The 19,791-nt window shown below is 49.0% G+C and overlaps 1 protein-coding gene and 1 long non-coding RNA gene across 3 annotated transcripts in view; one reads left to right on the top strand and one right to left on the bottom strand.

Moving 5' to 3' along the window:
* The window catches only part of LOC144828619 (uncharacterized), a 389,822-nt gene extending 388,749 nt beyond the window's left edge, over nucleotides 1–1,073 (bottom strand). Inside the window, exon 1 of the long non-coding RNA XR_013610497.1 lies at nucleotides 958–1,073. This is a non-coding gene — a long non-coding RNA (uncharacterized LOC144828619). The remainder of the gene's footprint in view (nucleotides 1–957) is intronic.
* The window catches only part of RGS22 (regulator of G protein signaling 22), a 1,652,097-nt gene that overhangs the window by 507,794 nt on the left and 1,124,512 nt on the right, over nucleotides 1–19,791 (top strand). The window lies entirely within an intron of this gene.

Below are 19,791 nucleotides of genomic sequence, written 5' to 3' on the forward strand. Positions count from 1 at the left end.
CGTAGGTGGGCCATCCACTTGTGCATCTGCCTCAGAGTCTGATGCTGCTTTCTGTGGGGTCTTAAGGGTTTTGCGCGTTTCAAAGTTGAGGCGCGGTTGTGATTTATCAGTCCTCCCCATTTTGGGTAGGGAGCGCTGCAAGTGCAGTATACAGATTGAGGTGAAAAACCACTGCTGTGGAGTAACTGGCCCAGTGACTCCCTGCCGTCGCAGACCCCAAATAGAACACAGTGAGAAATCAAAACAGTGTCTCGCCAGCTATAACTCCAGTTTTGGAAATCCCTTTCAAGCAGGCCCTCCCAATAGAACAGGCACCATGCATAGGCGTTCAATAGGCGATGGTCGCACCCTCAATAGCCAAACCCCAGGCCAAGTATACTGGACCACAGGTCAAAAGAGGCAAAGTCCTGTCCAAGTGAACTTAGTGTAGTCCCGTAAAAGACCTTTTCAGCTTTCAGACAGCTAGCAACTCTCCGGCCCCGGGGTGGGACAAAATGGCCTCCAGCTCAGCAGTTTCCCACAGAGAGCAGCACTGTACTTCCACGTAACTACAGTGCCTGAAGGGCAAATGTCTCATACAATTAATGTGTTCCCAGTAGCACTATTGTAAGATCCACAATCACATACTCCTAGGGAAGCCCAGCTATTGCAATGCGGCCGGCAAGACGAACGTAGCAACAGTCCGACCGTTTTAATTTCTGGTCACTGCTCCATGTTAACTAGCTTCATTAGGCACCAAAATGTTCTTTCCCCCAGGTCGCCTGCTCAACATTACTCGTGGGCCTCAACGATACACCCATCATGCCGGATTCGCGCAGAACGAGGGCAGCAGCGCTCGCGATGCACACACCCCCGGACCAGGACCCGCGCCGGCCGCAGCGCGCGGGACATAGCCCAAACCAAGGCCCGAACCCACCTCCGAGACCCGGGCCTCAGCTGTACCGTCGCCCCACTCACCACAGCCAGCACCGACGAGCACCGGCCCGGAGGTCCACTCCAGCGAGGCCTCTCCGGCAGAAGAAGCCTCTCCAGCCGCCGGTGCACTCCTCCGATACCGCACACCAACTCCGCCGCTCCACCAGGTGAGGCCGGCCGCCTCACGTTCTGCCAACGCCAATCCCCCTCCCCTCCGGCACCCAACGAAGGGGCTCACAGGATAGGATGTCTCCTCCCAGAGGCGCAGCTAGAGCCAAATTTCGGGGGGGGGGGCTAAGAAAAAATTTCGGGGGGGGCTGCTGAACCTTTAATCAGTAGGGAGAGTGGAGCTGCAGGGCCTCCAACAAGGTGTGAAACAACAGCAAGGCCTAATTAACGTTCAAATGGTCTTTTAAAGACCTGTGAAACGTTTGGGCGCGGCTCTGTGTGTGCCCGGGATCAGTCTCATCCCGGCTGCCACACACGACGGGGGGGGCTGAAGCCCGATTAGTCCAATGGGTGTTGCGCGCCTGTCTCCTCCCCCAAATACAGTCTCCGGTGCCGCAAAAAAGGAGTTTGCACAGAGAGACAAGGTGAGCAGTAAGGCGCCTCAGCTCTGGGGGGATCACAGCACCTCAGCAGCCGCCATTTGCTGTGGCCCAGCTCCGAAACCGCGCGATCCTCACAAGTCCATGGCAAGGGTTAGCAAAGACACCAACACCGTCAACAGGGGCCACGGGACTTGTGAGGATCGCAGGCACTTATTAAGCACAGATAGTGTGTGATGCAGCAGATTTTAGTCGGATTGTGGCTCGATCAGGCAGAGCCTCACATGAGTGCTGCCATCTTGCCGTGTGTCCACTAGCGCCCCCCTCTTCTCGATGACCTTCGTTGGGAAGGGGAGGAGCAGATGGGTCTAAAGTTCTTGTGGTCTGTTGGGTCTGTGGATGGCTTGTTCAGCAGGGGGTTGATCTCGGCGTGTTTCCAGTCGTCTGAGTATTGTGGAGGATGCGGGAGGGAATGCCATAGTGATCAGTTCAGGGTTATAGTGTAACAAATAAAAGGGTGTTACTGATATATTATCATTTACCAGTATACTCTAACATATTTAAAATGCTTTAAATATTTTGCCTCTAATTTCCAGGACCATTAAAAGTTTTACCTACTGTCCATGCTAAGGTAGAGGGTGTTGGAGTGGGTGTATTTGACGCTGTGCTGCTTGATGTGCATAGTCTTAAGAAGAGAGCCCAGGGGTTCTTACATTGCCTTAGAGCAGGAAGTATTGGGAAGGTTGACTTTTCTTAGAATGATGGGATGAATGTGTTGAATAGATGCAAGGATAAGAACAACTGATATTTCTTAGCAGACATAGTGGTTGCCGCTGGGGAATAAATCAGAAAGAATAATCTGAATGATGTCAAGAGAGGAACATGGTATGTTAGGAGCACAAATGACTGAGATGTTGTCTGACAATGAGAGTGCAGAGTCAGATAAACTTGTGGAGTATGGGGAGCACTTCACCTTTCCTGTATGTGCAGTGTGTGTTGGATGTTGTATCTTGGAAAGATGATGATATCATGGATGTGTTCATGGGTCCTGCCAGGAACGGGGAGTCCCATGAGACAAATGACACCATAGCCATAGTGATGCTAACTGATATTGGAAGTGGACGCGGATCTGACCCCCCCCCCTCCTCGATTGACCCCGTACACTGCGTGAAGCCTCGCTGGACCCCACCCTACAATAGATGCCCCACATCGAAACCTGCAAAGATCTCCCACCCCTTTCCCCTCCCCTGCCTCTCACACTTTCCCAACCCCCAGTTTTCCCAGCCAATATATGGGCGTAGGGAACAGTTTGTTTGCTGGTCAAGTTCCCTGACCGGACCCAACTTCCTTGGTTTAAATGAAGACGCAGGAGATAACACGTTACTAAAAGAAGCCAATCCCTCGAGACCTCATGACTCCCGCGCACTGCGGAGACGCGATACCGCTCACACATCGCAAGGGGTACACGTGGACAACTGGCCACAAACGTGTTGCGCATGGATACGACACTCTGCTCGTTAGTCGCTGACATGTCCCTGGCGCCCTCTCAGTGATGCAACTGGGAGGTCACACAGGCACCCTACTGCTAAGTGATTTGAAACCTACCCAACATGACTGCGGACTAACCTTGCTGACTGCACCTGCTCACTCCTATGCCTCAGTGAGCTATACTAATGCACGCGTCGCCAATACAAGTGTAGCACAACTGACTCAGCACTGGAAACGCATATACAGCTGTTTCCCCACCCCATTCCTACACTACCCACACCTGACTCACACATGACCTATGGGACTTGGGGAAGTTACATACACGAGGCGAATGCTGGGTGACCATTGCGACACGGAACTTGAGGATAAAATGTAAAACCATGAGATCTACCATTAACGTTATTAGCCACCAGATGGCTCAACGAACTAACATGTGGAAATCGCCGCCGAACCCCCGGGTTGTCGGCTGATTGGCTGTGTCATCCAGTTCAGTACAGCTAAGCATAGTAGCTTGTATTGCATGTTACATAATGTTGTAACTTTAATTATTTTGGACTGTGTGCATTTGTCACTACTTTTCTTTTACAATTGAGTTGCAATGATTTCCTTTTAGGCACACATGCGTACCTCTGTTTTTTTGCCAATAGTAAGTTGGGTGTCAGTTTTTTGACTGGCTTGATAGCACAGCTGTCACCTCGTCTTGTATAATAACCAGAAAAATATTTAACCACTTTAATGTGGTAGATGAACCGTTCACATTCACTGCATTACCTTCAAAGTGTGGTGGTTATAAAGGACATCAATTAGGATTTTCTTTTTACAAAATAGGATTGGGACACAAGGTGAAAGCTTCTCCCATATATTGCATTTAATTTTACTTAATCATCATTATGTGCAGTGTGCACAGTACGCTGACATCACACTGATTGAAAGTGCAACTAGTCTGCTCCATTAGTGTTGACTGCTTTCCATTTGATTAGTGCTCAAGTGCTTATCTCAGCACTCATCAAAGCTGTACTGCTCCCTAGTGGATCCCTGGTTGGGAATAGCCCAAGGTCCAAGCAGAGACCATCCTTCTAGAATCTGGGGGACGGGCATACAAAAGGAACAGTCTTTCCAATCATTTATAAATAATGGACTAAATAGTCTCTGTATCTTGTGGGGGTAGGAGAGGTGTCAGACTTTGTAGAGTTTAGCCCCTTGTGGTCCCTTTTGGGTTGGGGGACAGATAACCCACTTGACACCAGCGAAAATGGTAAAAAAAAAAAAAAACAAGGTGTGTGGCATGTCCATACCTCTGTAAGGAAGATTGGTGTGTTTACCCCAATACCCCCCCCCCCAATTGGGGTGGAAAGGCCACTATACCCACGGATGTTTTAAAAAACATTAGTTGAGAGTCGGCCCACATCGGGTTTTACCCCGACTCTTAAAGCCCTACAATCTTTATCCCGCAGAGGAAGATTGGAGAATTTACCCCCCAGTGTGCCTCCACAGAACACTCATTGGATACCAGAGACTTTTTTCCTAGAAACAAATGGCATCAGGCCACTAAACATCCAACAGTTTTTTGTGCCCCCACCCCACTGTGCTTACAGAATCCCATCCCCATGACAAGCAAGAGAAGACATTTTGATTCTTTTTATATAGTTTTGACATTTGGGCTGGCACAGATAGGTAAATCTTAGTTTCCTCTAACTTGTCATGATGAATGGCTTCACCATTGGGATGCTGGGTCAGGCATCAACCAGGGAACCCTACAACCCTGGCCATTTCTGAATCCTAGTGACCTAGGCGAATCCAAGGAGGTGTGGCTTGCGTGGATGCGACTATGTTTTCTTACCCAAAATGCACTACAAAACTCAAGCTTTGCCTACAATTGTGCCTTTTGCTCCAAGTTCTTTTAGGGAAGGGCCTGGAATCTGCAGGAATGCATAACATTCTTACTACTGTGTGTTCCAGAACTTCTCCCAATTAAAAATGGTATGCCAGTTGTGTGGCTAGGCCTATCGCCCGTAACAGAATAGCCCCAAAACACAACATGAAAACATCAACTCAGTATTTTGAGCATATTTCAAAATTACATAGGTTTTCTTCATACCTATTTTTCATTCATAAGATTTTGCTATATGAATTGCTATCATAGGGGCGTGGCCGACCAGGCGACATGGCGGACGCAACTGATTAGTGCTCCCGTATCTTGATCCCCTCTTGTCCGGTATACTTCTCCTGCGGTGCTGGCTGCGATGCTGATGTCCACGCCTGGATTCCGGAGGGCGTGCTGAGTCCACAGGGAGCTGAACCGTGAAGTTTGGCCGGCTGGTTGTGTGGTACTGCGGCAGACAAGCGCGCTGCCCTGCTGAAGATCGGGCTGTGCTCGGGCATTTTGAATAATGACATGGTGCCATGCTGCGGAGCTGTTCATCCTGAATTGGCGGCGGAGATCCCAGCGTCGGTGAGCCCTGGCAGCAGAAGAGTTCCCTCGCCCCTGAAGTCCTTGTGTCCTGCGGCGGAGCCCCTCGAGATCTCAGCAGCAAGTGAGGGGCCGAAGCAGCTGCATGCGTGAGGGTGCTCGAGCGGGGCAGTGGTGACTGAGCGACGGGACAGACCCCTGAGTTGGCGCTTGGGCTCCCGGGCGCTAGAGCACAGCGGAGGTGGCAGCGGGCTCTCGCTCCGTCCAAAAGTTTCTGTAAATTGTTATAATTTGCGGGCACGCTCCCTGCGATTCCTGGAGCTGCGGGCTGTGTGGAGCTCGTGAAAGCATGGCATGGCCATTGTGAGGAGCTGGAGTGAGGCGGTATGAAAGGAGGCCTGTGGTTTGGTGAGGGCCAGCGAGGTCCAGGTAGCTACTGACGTGACCTGCAGGCAAGAGGGAGTACCCCCCCTGATGTTTTGAAGAGCTGGTGCCCTGCTGTGGTATCCCCTGTGTCTACCGTGTCTACCGTGGGTGCGTGGTGGAGGGGAGACAAACTGAAGACAGCATGCAATTGCCTGCGCTGGGGGCTTACGAAGGAGTGCAGGCCTGGTCCGGAAGGTGTAACGCCCAAGGCTACGGGTGCAGTGGCTGTGAAAATGACATCTCTGTCTGCGCCCATCTTATGCAGGCGCTAGAAATCGCTACAGATACACCAACTATGGACCCCGACACTGTGGCCTTGTGAAGAGGTGCTGTGAGTAAGGTTTCCCAGAACTGCGGCGGCCGCGGTGAGAAGAGGTTTAGAATCGCTTTGGGGTCCCGAAGGACAACAAGGAACATTCCCAGTGAGACTGCCCTGGCCCTGTGGGCGGCGGGACAGGAGGATTATCCTGGAGACAGTCCTCTGCGCAGATATAGGTGGCCTCGTGGGAGCCTGTGGGAGCACAGCAGGGCGGAGACGAGTGGCAGGAGGAGCAGTTGGATCTGGTGGGAACACATGAGAGGCTGCTGACTTTGCAGTAGTGTGGCGGTGTGATCAAGGAAGTGGTGTGGGACGCGGTTGGGCTCGAGGGCTTCCGCAGCGGCCTGGACTGAGGGAGATTTTGAGAGCGAGCAGGCGGTACTTCGCGACGTAGTGCAAGGCATTGCCCGAAAGAGGCTGTAGTAACGCTTTGCTCTTCAATTACCAGGACCCTGCTGTTGTTGTGCTGCTTGAGGCCTGATGTTGGCTAATTCCCCCTGACCTGCGGCGCGAACGCCACCGAGACTGAGTGCGCCACCGCTTCTGGCAGGCATGACCTGTTCTTCTGCTGGCGGGCTGATCTGGCAGCAGCGATACACGTGCTCCAGGGACTAGTGCGTCAGTCACAGCGCACCGGAGGCGCAGAGAGTAGTCGGCTAATGCCCACAGCTCAGCAACTGGTGTTGGGCTGGATACGCGCCAAGACACAGCTGGGACACCTGAGGGCCGCCAGCCTTGACCCTATGCAGGGAGCTCCGGAAGAGATGTCGGAACCAGCGACCACAGCCCTAGCGGCCGAGATGGACTCTGTCCTCACAGCGGTGGAGCCAATTGGTGCCACACTGGACCATGCTAGGACTTTTCTGGAGACCAGAATCAACAGTCACCTCGGACTTCACTTTACTTCACGCAGATCGCCGATAAAGTGGCTTCACACGACCAAAACTTAAAGGAGCTCCAACCTGTGGCGCAAAACCATACGGCCGCACTGCAGGACTTGATAGACCGTGTTCACATACTGGAATATCGGGCAGAGGATGTGGAAGGGCGCTCACTCCGTAACAACATCCGTGTGATGGGCCTGCCGGAAGGCGAGGAAGGTAGGAACCCGGAGCAATACACAGAACGCTGGTTGTGAGATCTGCTGCCCCAGGGTTCCTTGTCTGTGCAGTTCGTGGTGGAGCGGGCTCACCGTATCCCGGGGCAGAAGCCACAGCCCGGTACCAGACCCCGGCCCTTCATTTTCAAACTACTCAACTACAGGGACAGGGACACGGTGCTTCGTGAAACAAGGAAAATGGACTCACTGCAGGTGAACGGAAGTACGGTTAGGTTTTTCCCGGACTACACTGCTCTCGCACAGAAGGGGAAGGAACAACTACATAGCGGTGAAACGTCAGCTCCCTTATTCACTACTGTTCCCTGCCCTGCCCATCCTTAGTGGTCACTAAGGATGGGGCCCGCTTCTTTGACTCCCCTGAGGAGGTATGGGACTGGCTAGAGGAGTCAGGACTGTGGACAGGCTTGCGGCCCACGGGCCCGGATGGTGACAATATGTCAAGCAGGAGACCGAGGCGACGACGATGGAGGGGGCATATGAAGTTGGCCAACCCAGGAGCTTCGGCTCCTACCCTAGACAGTATGAGGAAGGAGCGACGGGACGTGCTGGAGGCAGTCGCGACACTTAGATCCCCACAACCTCGTGAACGGTTTGACTGTTACAGACAAGCTGTGTTGGTGTCCAGTGGCTCCTCGTCACCATCCACAGAAATGATGGACGGATGTCCTTTAATGCGAACTGGTCACGCAAGTAGAATGCTATTCACTGCACTGTATAACCTGGCCGGCTGGTAGAATTTGGGGGTCGGAGAGAGGGGGGTAAGTTCATTTGGGTTGCGTGGCACACGTCCCTCACATTAAGACAATGCTTTGGGGGGGGATATCTATCGCCGAGCGCACATGGCCCCACTAGAGTACCCTTACATAAATATCTGGGTTCACGGGTTGACGAACTGCTGGCCCCGTGAGATATGTCTGAAGCTCAGATAGTTGGCACACTAAGCATATTCGTAACACAAAGAAGACCTTTACAGGGGGGGGTCCGAGGGATACGATTTTTTAAGACCTGCAAGAAGTGATTCCCCCAATACACAAGATTCAAACACACAGTATACTTCTTGGGTCTATCAGGATTTCGAAACAATGAAAGTTTAAGATGAAATGCAACTGTATCTCTGTCAAGAAACCTAATTGGGAAGCAATCCCTTTTAGGACGAATGTCCTCACTCACCAAAGGTGACATGCTTCATCATTTGGGCTTTCTCCTCCCAGTGGGAAAACCTAGTCCAACTGAAGGCTACAACCAGTTTAGGGATGTTTTAGTTGTTCACTAAGCAGATGGGAATAGCTAGAAACCCAAATGCGAGCTGACTAGTGGTGCAGCGCAAAAAAGTGAAATGTAAAAACTGATTCTAAAACTGCCTAGTACAGATGAAAAGAAACTTTACCTATTTGTTGATGTATTGTGTAATTGTTGATCTTTTTCTGTTACATTATTGATTCTCATATAAAGCGCTCTGATACCTTCGGGTCTAGCACTCTTTAAATAACTAAATAAATTGACTCATCTGAGCTGACAGGGTTAAAACTCAGTGCTACGCAGTGTGTGATTAGACTGCTAGATTGGAAAGAAAGGTCGACATGTTTCAGCCGTAAGTCATCTAACAAGTATGTATGGCTTTCTTCAGGACCATATATAAGCTTCTGCAAAAGTGAGAAAAAGATAAAAGTGTCTGATACAAAACCAGTAATCCTAGATAGGCACACAGTATCACTGGAACTTGTCTAGGAGAAAATGAGATACAGGAAAATGCAGTCAATCAAAACTTACTGGAAATTCCAAACATTATGTAAATGACTAATGAGTCATGACATAGAACTGAGTCAAACAAGGTACTCGTGTTAAACACTCACCCAAATCTGTAGGACAAGGGAGCCCACCTCAACCTGGTCACAACTCAGGTAAGGGAAATCAACTCATAAATACTAAAAAGAAAAGGAAAATGGCAAAAAACATTTCTCCAGTATTAGGGTGTCTTTCATAGATTCACATGCTTGAATATCCCCCGTCGTCGGAGTGGGAGTCCCACGGTAAATAAAATAGCAATAATATACCATATATATATATATATATATGTAACAACATAAAACCTGAAATATGTAATAGAAAAAAGGCATAACAAGCCTACACATATTTCTACATAGGAATGCATGGAAAAAGAAAAAACCATTTGCAGTCTATCATAGTCATTATGTTGGTCCAAACCACAGCCAATCAGGCGCCAGCAACCCTCTAGAACCTTCTCCTCAGAGCTCAGCACCTCAGATTTTCTACCTTACGTCGTGTGAAGGGAGTCTCCCTGAGCTCTGCTCAGTTTTCTTCAATTTTCTTCAATTTTTTCTTCTTAATATCACAGTTTTGTAATGTCTTCTTACATGAAGTCTACCTTCAGACCCTGTGTCACTTGTGGGAAGCTGAGACCTTTTCCTGTGAACCCTCATGAAGAGTATATGGAACCAACACTCTGCTTGTCTCTGACATGGTAAGAGGAGAAGGGGTTGTTCTTGTGCTTACACTGTACCCCCTTCTGATGTGGGAGAAATGTTTTCTGTTGGTCCTGCACATTAAGGTTTTAAGTGATGCCTCTCCTCTACTTCACCAGCTGAAGTAACATCACAATTAAGGGGTCTCTGACCTTTTTTGAGTCTGCCTCCCACATCTACGCCCACGAGATTTACTCTCAGGCGTCTAGACTCACTCTGCGCACTTTTCACCGTGAAAATGTGCCAGCTTGTCGACGATACGGTCTATGTACCCTCTGACGACAATCTCTGCCCTCTCTGTTGCTCTGCAACGACAACGCCTCCAGGCATGCGTCGACGACTGTTAGGACAGTGCCCTCTTGTCGACTACAGGCTCGTAGACCACTTGGAGTTTTTGTCGATGGTAAATTTCTTCGACAGTTGGCCTCGTCGACGGTAGGCCCGTCGACGGTAGGCCCGTCGACGGTGGCCCCGTCCTCGTCGATGGTAGGCTCGTCGACGATGGCCTCGTCCTCGTCGACGGTGGCCTCGTCGACGGTGGCCTCGTCGACGGTAGGCTCGTCGACGGTAGGCTCGTCGACGGTGAGCTCCGTAGACGGTAGGCTCGTCGACGGTGAGCTCCGTAGACGGTAGGCTCGTCGACGGTGAGCTCTGTAGACGGCAGGCTCCGTACATTGTGGGCTCCGTAGACGGTGAGCTCCGTAGACGGTGAGCTCCGTAGACGGTGAGCTCCGTAGACGGTGAGCTCCGTAGACAGTGAGCTCTGTAGACGCTGAGCTCCGTAGACGGCGAGCTCCGTAGACGGCGAGCTCCGTAGACGGTGAGCTCTGTAGACGGCGAGCTCTGTAGACGGCGAGCTTTGTAGACGGCGAGATTTGTAGACAGCTAGCTCTGTAGACGGCGAGCTCTGTAGATGGCGAGCTCTGTAGACGGCGAGCTCCGTCAACATTCAGCTTCGACGCCTGTTGGCTTTGTTGACGGATGACCCTGTCAACTGTTGGATTCGTCGACGGTTGAGCCCGTTGACAGTTAGTTTCACACACGGTTGACTTTTATGCACAATGTGTTTTGGTAGACGATTTATCTCGTCGACTGCAGCTTTCTGCTACATCCACGTGATGGTGTGATGGCTTTCTACTCATAGCCGTATGAGCATGTTTTTTTTTCTTCAGATCAGAAATATGTATTTCTGACAGCAAGGCTGCCACTGCCTGTAACATGGCGAGATTACGTCTTCTCTTACAACTGGTGTTCTATTGCATTCACCTCCGGTGAATATTGGATGGTTTTCCCCTCCTTATGTAGAGAGGGGCGAATCGTTTTTCCCTTTTTCCCCTCGTCCTGGGGAAACCACAGAAACAAGTTCGTTCAGTTCCTATCATAGACTTTATTTCGCAAGAAGGTGTTAGACTCATGCGGAGGCCAAACTCTGTACAGGCGGTTTGTTTTCCACGCCTCGACAAGAAATGTGAAGCTCCCCACTATTCAGCCTACCCTGATTCAGTCATTACTCAGGCGGCACAGCGATTATCTTGCAAGCCAGTTGAGCAGGTATGCCGCCAGATGTGCTCCGACATGTTGGCGCCAGTAGCACTTATTCCAGTATCCTCCAAGCCTCACGCTTTGAAGATCCTGCAGGAGGGAGAGAGAGAAAGCAGTGCATCAGAAATAATACACTGTGAAGCGGACATTGCGTGTACAGGTTTTCCACAGCTCGCTATAGGGGCAGTCTAGCAAAGACGATTTTGCTTCAATGCTACGTCTTTCGCAAGGAGGTTCAGACTTCAATACTTCACTTGTTCTTTTGATTGAGGATCCCTCCTGGCCAGCATGTTGATGAGGCACTACAGATCATCTTAAAGGACACAGATACTGCCCGCGCCTTCGGGATATAGTATCGCAGCCTTTTCGTGGTGCTAAGGACGTAGCTCCACGTCCTTTATTTCAAGGGAGTTCCATCCAGTATTGGCTCCTACAATCAGAACCAACTGCGTTACTCAAATCAAACGCATTCACATAGGCACAGGACCAACAGGTCCTACATAGACAATCATCGTACAAAACACGTCAGAGGTCTAATATCTCACTTTTACTCCATTTGGTCAAAGGTGACAGAGGACTGTTGGATTTTTAAACGTCATGCCCAAAGGCACACTTTAGAATTTGTCAAATTTCCCTTTTTCTACATCTCCAAAGGGACCTTCACCTTCTTATCTACGGGTGTCGTTTGCACAAGTTTCTTATGGATACAGACAGGGGCCGTCGTAGTGGTTCCGAATCACCAAAAGCGTTAGGGTTTACTCTCAGTTCCTCATCCACAAGAAAATTAGAAAAGTGGCGCATGATTTTAGATCTTTGAGCAAACTTTACAAATGTTGTCCCTCAAGAAAGTCCTAAAGTTCTTTTGCCAGAACGACTTTATAACTACTCTCAACCTCCAGGATGTCTATTTTCACAAACCTTCCTAAGCACAGGAAGTGGCTCGCTTTGCAATAGGTACAGAACTTATTCAATTAAAGTCCTACCTCTTGGATTTAGGTCCGTTTCACGTGTCTTTACGTAGATCCTGGCACCAGTGGCAGCCTATCTATGTCTGCAAGGCATACAAATTTATAATTACTGAGACAACTGTATAATAAGGGCTCGCTCTTATTTACAAGCAGTCCAGCACACCCAAACTTGTCAGGCACGGTTTCAAAACTTGATTTTCAGTAAGTCATGACAAGTCCCAACTAGTACTACCTCCGAAATCAACGTTTCTCGGAGCATCAATCAATACAAACCTAGCAAAGGTGTTTGTCTCACACGAACAACGGTCCTGCATCTCCCACTTGGTGGTTCTTCTACGTTGGTTGCAGGTCTCCAGTTCCTTCGAAGATCTCATTCAATTCAATCCTCGGATGCAAGAGGCCTTTTTGTTTGGTGGGCCCAAGAAGGAAATTTGTAGAAGGGGTGTGCGTTAATCCTTCAAGAAGCGCCAAATTACACAATCACCGCAGACGCATCCCTCGAGGGTTGGGGAGCATATCTTCAAGGGCTGAAGATCAGCAGGGAATGGAACCCTCAACAAAAGGCCTGGCACATCAATCTGCTAGAGCTAGGTGCCATTTTCTTAGCCCTCAAATCCTTTCGTGTTATCATTCTAGGGGCCACAGTATTGGTTCGCACAGACAATACTTCAAGTATGCATTACTTTAACAGACAGGGAAGAACGAGGTCGATTCTTCTATCTCAGAAAGCCCAAGAAATATGGGTTTAGGCAATATCGCACAGGATCAAACTCTTGGCTGTTCATGTGCCGAAAGTTGCAAATGTGCTGGCAGACACCCTTAGCAGGTCAACAGGTGTCCAACCACGAATAGGAACTGCATCAGCCAGCGGCGGAGCGAATCTTCCAGCAGTGGGGTCATCCCGATCTGGACCTCTTTGCGACAAAGAAGAACAGCTATTGCCTGTTTCTTTGCAAGCTGGCATCCCCACAGGGACTCGCAAGGGAAGGCGTTTTCGATAAACTGGTCTCTAATATATGCTTACGCCTTTCCTCCGATACCGTTGGTTCCGAGAGTTTTCTCCGGAAGATGAAGAAAGAGCCGTGTCGTTTGATTCTCATCGCCCACAGGTGGCCTCGCCGATACTGGCTCACCGAACTTCTTCTCCTCTCAGAGTAGTTCCAATACAGTTTCGACCAATACCAAATCTCCTCTCCATTCAGAATGGTCAAATTTGCCATCCGATCTGGCTTCTCTAAATTTAGCAGCTTGGCGCCTGAGCACCTTGATTTAGCTCATCTGACTATCTCGGCGGATTGTAAGGAGGTACTGGCTTACGCGAGAGCACCTAATAAAATAAAGTCATACAGTCTTTAAAAAATAAATAAATAAATAATAAATCTGCATTTGGTGTTAATCTGCTGGGGTTCACCCATTTCATGCAACGCCGGACCAGATATTACCTTTTTCTTGCACCTGGCAAGATCAGGCTTAACTCATACAAAGTCGAAGGCCTTTTTGGCAGCCATTTCAAGGTAATGTCAGGATGGGTCCATCTCTCTCTTTATTCTTCAAGAATACACAGTTCGGGGGAGGAGCCAAGCTCGCGAGCGTAATGGTCGCCTTGTAGCTCGGCTCCGTCAGCCCTCTGGCCTGACTCGCATATCCTGTTGTATATCCTGCCCAGAGACGACACAGTTTCGAAGAAATAGCAACGCAACGTTTCGCTCTAACTCACCGTTTGGCCTGGAGACTCCGGCGTGCTGCGGTTCCGAAGTTGTGCCCCCCGAAGGGACCTGGGCCTTCGTGGTGTTGAGACCGGGACCTCGCCTATCGGATCCGACCTGGCGCTGTGGTGACCGTCAGCCCCGGCCGAGAGACTGCGCCACTGGTGAGAACCGTTGTGGGAACATCCCGGTGACCCTGATCCGGGCCCGCCTTGACGGCCGTGAGGCTGGTGCGGAACGCGGTGCTCCGTGGACTGATCGTGTGAAGGGGTCCCCCCGCCGCTGCTCCGTCCATCGACCCTGGACCCTCGTCCTCGGACTCTGTTCGAGTGGAGCGCCAGCGATATTGCAGACGACCCCTCGCCTTGGGCGAATCTCCTTTTTTCACCGAGGCTGCCATTGCTGGGACCCCCCAGAAATCTGTAAAGGCCCGCATTTGTGAACTGTTTCGAGCATCGCGGAGGGTGGTGAGGAGGCTGAATTCACAAAATGGCTACCGACGACCTGTGATGTGGGTCTCCTCGTGATGACGGGCTTGAGTTGCTGGACGGCGTGGGGGCCTGGACGTGTGTGCGTGAGCCTACGATTGGAGACGTTCTTGATGCCTTACGATCCTTACGCGCGGCCCTGGCCCCCGGTGCTCTGGGAGACTCGAGTCGTTCTACCACCATCTTGGGTGAACGCTCCTTCATGGTCCCCTCTTGTCTCAGGGATGCCACCGCCTCGCCTCCCCCGGTCGCTACGAGAGTTACTGTCGCTATCCATCGACGGATTTGCTGGCCGGTGGATTTGGAACCTCCTGCTCTTCGATGTTTGGAGTTTGGGGACTTGGATGTCGTGCGGGGATCCGATCCTCCCCGGGTGCCTGAGAACAATGGTGGACCGCTGCCTGTTTTTGCCTTGATGAGGTCGTGTTTCTCTTTTGCAGGGAAACCCCCGCTTTTCCTGACGGCAAGACTGAACTCCTGTCTATTATTGCCCTTGTTGTTATTGCTGAGACATTTGAACTGTCTATTTGAACTTTTGCCCACTTGCTTATTGATTGCCCTTCCTGGCCTACGTTTTGCTCGTATTCTTTTTCAATTGTGTGCTTGCCTCGCATCGTGTTGCTTATTTCACACTGTCCTGTGGTGGGTGGTAACTGTGGTTAGAGAAGGGATGGGGTGAGATGCACGGCTCCCGGTGGTTTATTGACGTACAGATCTGTGGCGAAGTTGCTCATATTTTTAGTGCTGTGGGAGACCCCCCTGTACGTTTTTTGGCGCTCGAGATTGTGTCTTTCTGGTTCACATATAATATGTTCGTATGGTTGGGTGGAGGGCGGTGGCCGACCGTATTTGTTTCTGCTCTTTTGCTCCTCCCTCCCATTTATTTCTTTTGTCTTGATGTCCTTTTTTTGTCTTTATATTCTTCTTTTCTCTTGTCTCTACTACATTTCGGGTTCTGGTTTAGGGCGACAGGCGCGCTATTTGGAGGGTAGGCCATAGCCTTCTGCAGGGGTGCTGGGTGGGATGGGTGGGTTGGGTCTTATTTGATGTTTTATTTTCCTCAGTTCTATGGCCCTTTTGTATCTCTTTATTGGAGTGCCGCGTCTGTCCTTGCCTTCCGTGGTATGTTTGGGGTGGGGTCTGTAATGTCGCTGTTCTTCTTTTTGTAGTTCTGCTGCTTTCCATTGCGACTCCCATGCCCTCCCCGTTGTTGATATTATCGCTCTTTTATGTGTTCTTTGCTACGGGACGCTTGTTTAGGCGCGGCATTCTTTTCTTTCAGTCTGTGTTTTCCTTTCCCTCTCTTCCTTCCTCTTTCCCCCCCCCCCCCCCTCCCTCCCTTTTTTCTTCTCTCCCAAGGTTAGTATGACGGGTTAGTCTGGGTGTTGTCGCTATTCCGGCCCCCTTTGTTCTGTTTCCGATGTGCTACTGGGTGGTAGGGATACAAAGTCATTCTTACTTATATTCTGACTTGTGTTCACGGCCCTGTTTTTTTTTATTCTGAAATATACAGTGCTGACATTCCTGCATGGCTGCCCTTTAGCCCTTCTGTTACCAATAGTTTGATTTGGGAATCCGGATTCTTTTATATTGTCGCCCTGCCTGTCATGCTCCTTCTTGCCCTATTATAAAAATAACCTTCATTGCTCCTGTTTGCTGGCCGTTTGGATCCTCTCTCCTCCCCCCCCTTTTTTAAGATTGTATTGCTTACGTTCCTCTATGATTGATTCTGTAATTTCATTCTGGACTTCTTGACTGCTTTCATGTGTTGTGGCCGGCCAGTTTGATTGTAGGCCCAGATTTGTATATCCTGTCTATACCAATAAAGGTTTACAAAAAAAAATAAAAAATACACAGTTCTTTTAGGAACTACTCAGAATGTTTCCTCCTGTACGTCGTCCGCCTCCATCATGGCATTTTAATGTAGTATTAGCGCAGCTCATGCGCCACCCATTTGAGCCACGTGTCAGGATGTATTTCACATTCCTAACATCCAAAGTTTTTTCTCTTTGCTAGCGTTAACTACATCTAGAAGAGTCTTTGATGTTCAAGCTCTCACTGTCAATTCACCTTTCTTACAATTCACGTCCAATTCTGTGGTGCTACGTACAAACCCAAGGTTTATGCCTAAGGTGCCTTCGGATTTTCACCTGAATGAACCAGTTATCTTAAAGAAGTTTTTTCCTAATCCGCAATCCCCTGCTGTGGAATTTTAGTTTGTGTACTGAACATCATCTACGCCATCTTGCCGACTCACGTATGAACATACACGACAGCCATTTTAGGTACCATGGTCTCCCTGTTCACGATCGCCCGTCAGCACACTTCCCTGAACCTTGCAAGCCTTCCCCGCGCACCCTGGCTGCCCCCGCACTCACATGCACAAGTCATGAACCCTCCCCTCCCATGACTCTGTCTCAGGGAATCACACCCCGCGCCTGACCAACACCTCCTTTCCGTCCATGAATACCCCTCCTTTGATGACCCCTTCCTCTGAGCCCGACTGCCTGTACGAACCGCTGGTCATCCCTTAGCCCGAGGATACAGTTTATTGCCCACTACTGTATGCACTCGCCTTTCCTGAAAGAGGCCACTATTGATCATGACCTCCCCGCCCCCTGAGATTCGATCAGGCGCACACATTCCAAAGGAATCGGCAGAACACTCAGCTGCGTGATAGCCCCCTCCCAATCATATGAGGGGAAAGGGCCTCTACTGTTGTCATGTGTTGGAATGGGCCGGAACTGGGGGGTGCCGGGGATGTCGTTCTCATACTTCACAATGTCTTTGTTGTAATAAAGAGCGTCCACATGTCTTGAACCAGTGTATAAAAGACCAGGTCTCAGAGAGGTTGAGAGAGCACCTCGAGACGATACCTTGTTGTCCGATCTGATGTGTTCTACTCCGTCGGAATAAAACTTGTTTCCTGTCTTCCTGTCTCCAGCGCCTGCCTCTTTATTGGATAACTTCGTATGGTATTAGAGGCGTCTAACGCCGGGCAAATTTAACTTAGGAAACATCATCAGAATAGCCTGACCATTTTGAATTGATCTTTATCACTGCGGGTAGGGCATTACATACCTTGGACATCAGAAGATGTTTTAAAATTCTATTTGCAAAGGACCTCTGTCTTTCTCAAATCCGATCAACTGTTTATTGCCTATGGAAATATACGGCAAGGACAAGCAGTGTCTAAACACACCATAGCTAGATGGATTTATGCAGCTGCTGACTTTTGCCATCTTCATAGCTTATGGACGTTTCCACTAAGGGCGTCCAGTTCCCAACCCTACAATTGCTCGTGGGGTTTCCTCGGCCATTGCTTTCTGCCATCAACAGGCAGGCAAGCCTCTACAGTCTTCAGTGAGGACCCATTCTACCAAGGCGATGTCGTCCTCAACTGCCCTGTTTGCCGGTGTGCCGCTGCATCAGATCTGCAGAGCAGCCATGTGGTCAAGCAGGCACACGTTTACGAAACACTACTGCCTGGGTGCCATTAACAAAGCAGACACTGCAGTGGGACAGGCTATGCTTCGCTATTTTTTCAATAAGGTGAGCCTCTGTCGTCCCTCCTCCATTATGGTTTACCTTATTACTGTATGTCTTGCATGACTATAGACCTATTTGGTCTTATTAGTCTATGCATGTGTATCATGCTGGGAAGTTTTCTTCGGATATTACTGCTTTCTATTCTATATTCAAGCATGTGACTCTATGAAAGACACCCTAATACTGGAGAAGAACAATTGTTACTTACCTGTAAACAGGTGGTTCTCCAGTATTGGTGTCTTTCATAGATTCACATGCGACCCACCCTCCTCCCCTCAGAGGCTCTCTTTCCTCATAGGCTCTGTGGTCACTCTTGTGCTACGAAAATCTGAGGTGCTGAGCTCTGAGGAGAAGGTTCTAGAGGGTTGCTGGCACCTGATTGGCTGTGGTTTGGACCAACATAATGACTATGATAGACTGCAAATGGTTTTTTCTTTTTCCATGCATTCCTATGTAGAAATATGTGTAGGCTTGTTATGCCTTTTTTCTATTACATATTTCAGGTTTTATGTTGTTACATATATATATATATATGGTATATTATTGCTATTTTATTTACTGTGGGACTCCCACTCCGACGACGGGGGATATTCAAGCATGTGAATCTATGAAAGACACCAAAACTGGAGAACCACCTGTTTACAGCTAAGTAACAATTGTTCATCTATAATATTGGTAACACAGGAAGTAATCAGTCGGCTGCAATGTGTGTTTCTTGTTGCTGACAAAAAATAGACACCCGGTTTATTTAAAAATCTTTAAGTAAATGAATCTGGCATGTTTAATATGTCTTTTAGCATAATTATAACTAGTGCATGCCCAAAAGTCAATGCTGAAATAGAAATCATCTCAAGCCTCTACCGAAGGTAGTCGCTCATTACGCATTCAAAAATGGGCGCATGGATATTTAAAACACACTTTGGCCACAGTGCACTCGAAAAAGGGTCAAGTCGTACAGACACTCTTCAAGCTGAGGGAACAACCGCTATGTTGTAATCAGCCATTGTAAATAAACATACACGGGGGCACTAAAGTCCAGCTAGTTTAAGCAAAGATGGTGGTTAAAAATAGCTAGCGTGTAATCGTGCCCATTCCCTATACTATCAGGCTGTCTGAAAAAGAAGGAGCGCCCCACTCACCTGTCCGTCGGTACTCTGTTGTAGTACTCTAGTTGTAACTGGAGTAACTGACAGCGATGGGTGGCGGCGTTTAAATAAGCCCATCGCTAACTTGTCGATCCTCCACTAGGTCCCTTGGTAGTCCTGCGTAAGTGCCTGTATAGATACAGAGCATGCGCGCGAATGTAGTGTCCGCATGCGCGCATGCTCCATCTACTCAACAGTTACAATGGCAACTTTTTTTTTTTTGTTGATGTCACTTCGAAACTTCGGGCAATCATCCTGCTTAAGTAACAGGGTAGCAATGCTATCTGTACCCTGAATAAGTGTTTAAAAAAATTAAGCAAGTGACAAGTATAATGATGAAAATGAATAATCGTATCCTACCCAAACCACGCTCTATGTTGATAAACCGCTAAGGGTACTAATGTGATGGTATGAGTGAGCCAATGTTCATAATAATCCAAGGTCCACACGAACCGCTATGCTTCATACGGATGACAATGCAATTATTATGGTGAGTATCCCATAAATGGATATTGATCTTATTAGGGTGTCATGTCCCCCTAAAGCTGTTGCTATTACTGAGACTATCAGTGCGCTGTGTTCTGTAAGATGTATTCAGAGAACAATAGTGAGTAGAGAGGGGGTAGTATGGCATATACGTATATACATTTACTGCATATCTAAACGCCACTTAACAAGATATCA

Source organism: Lissotriton helveticus, chromosome 4_1 (genome assembly GCF_964261635.1).
Source record: "Lissotriton helveticus chromosome 4_1, aLisHel1.1, whole genome shotgun sequence".
NCBI lineage: Eukaryota > Metazoa > Chordata > Amphibia > Caudata > Salamandridae > Lissotriton > Lissotriton helveticus.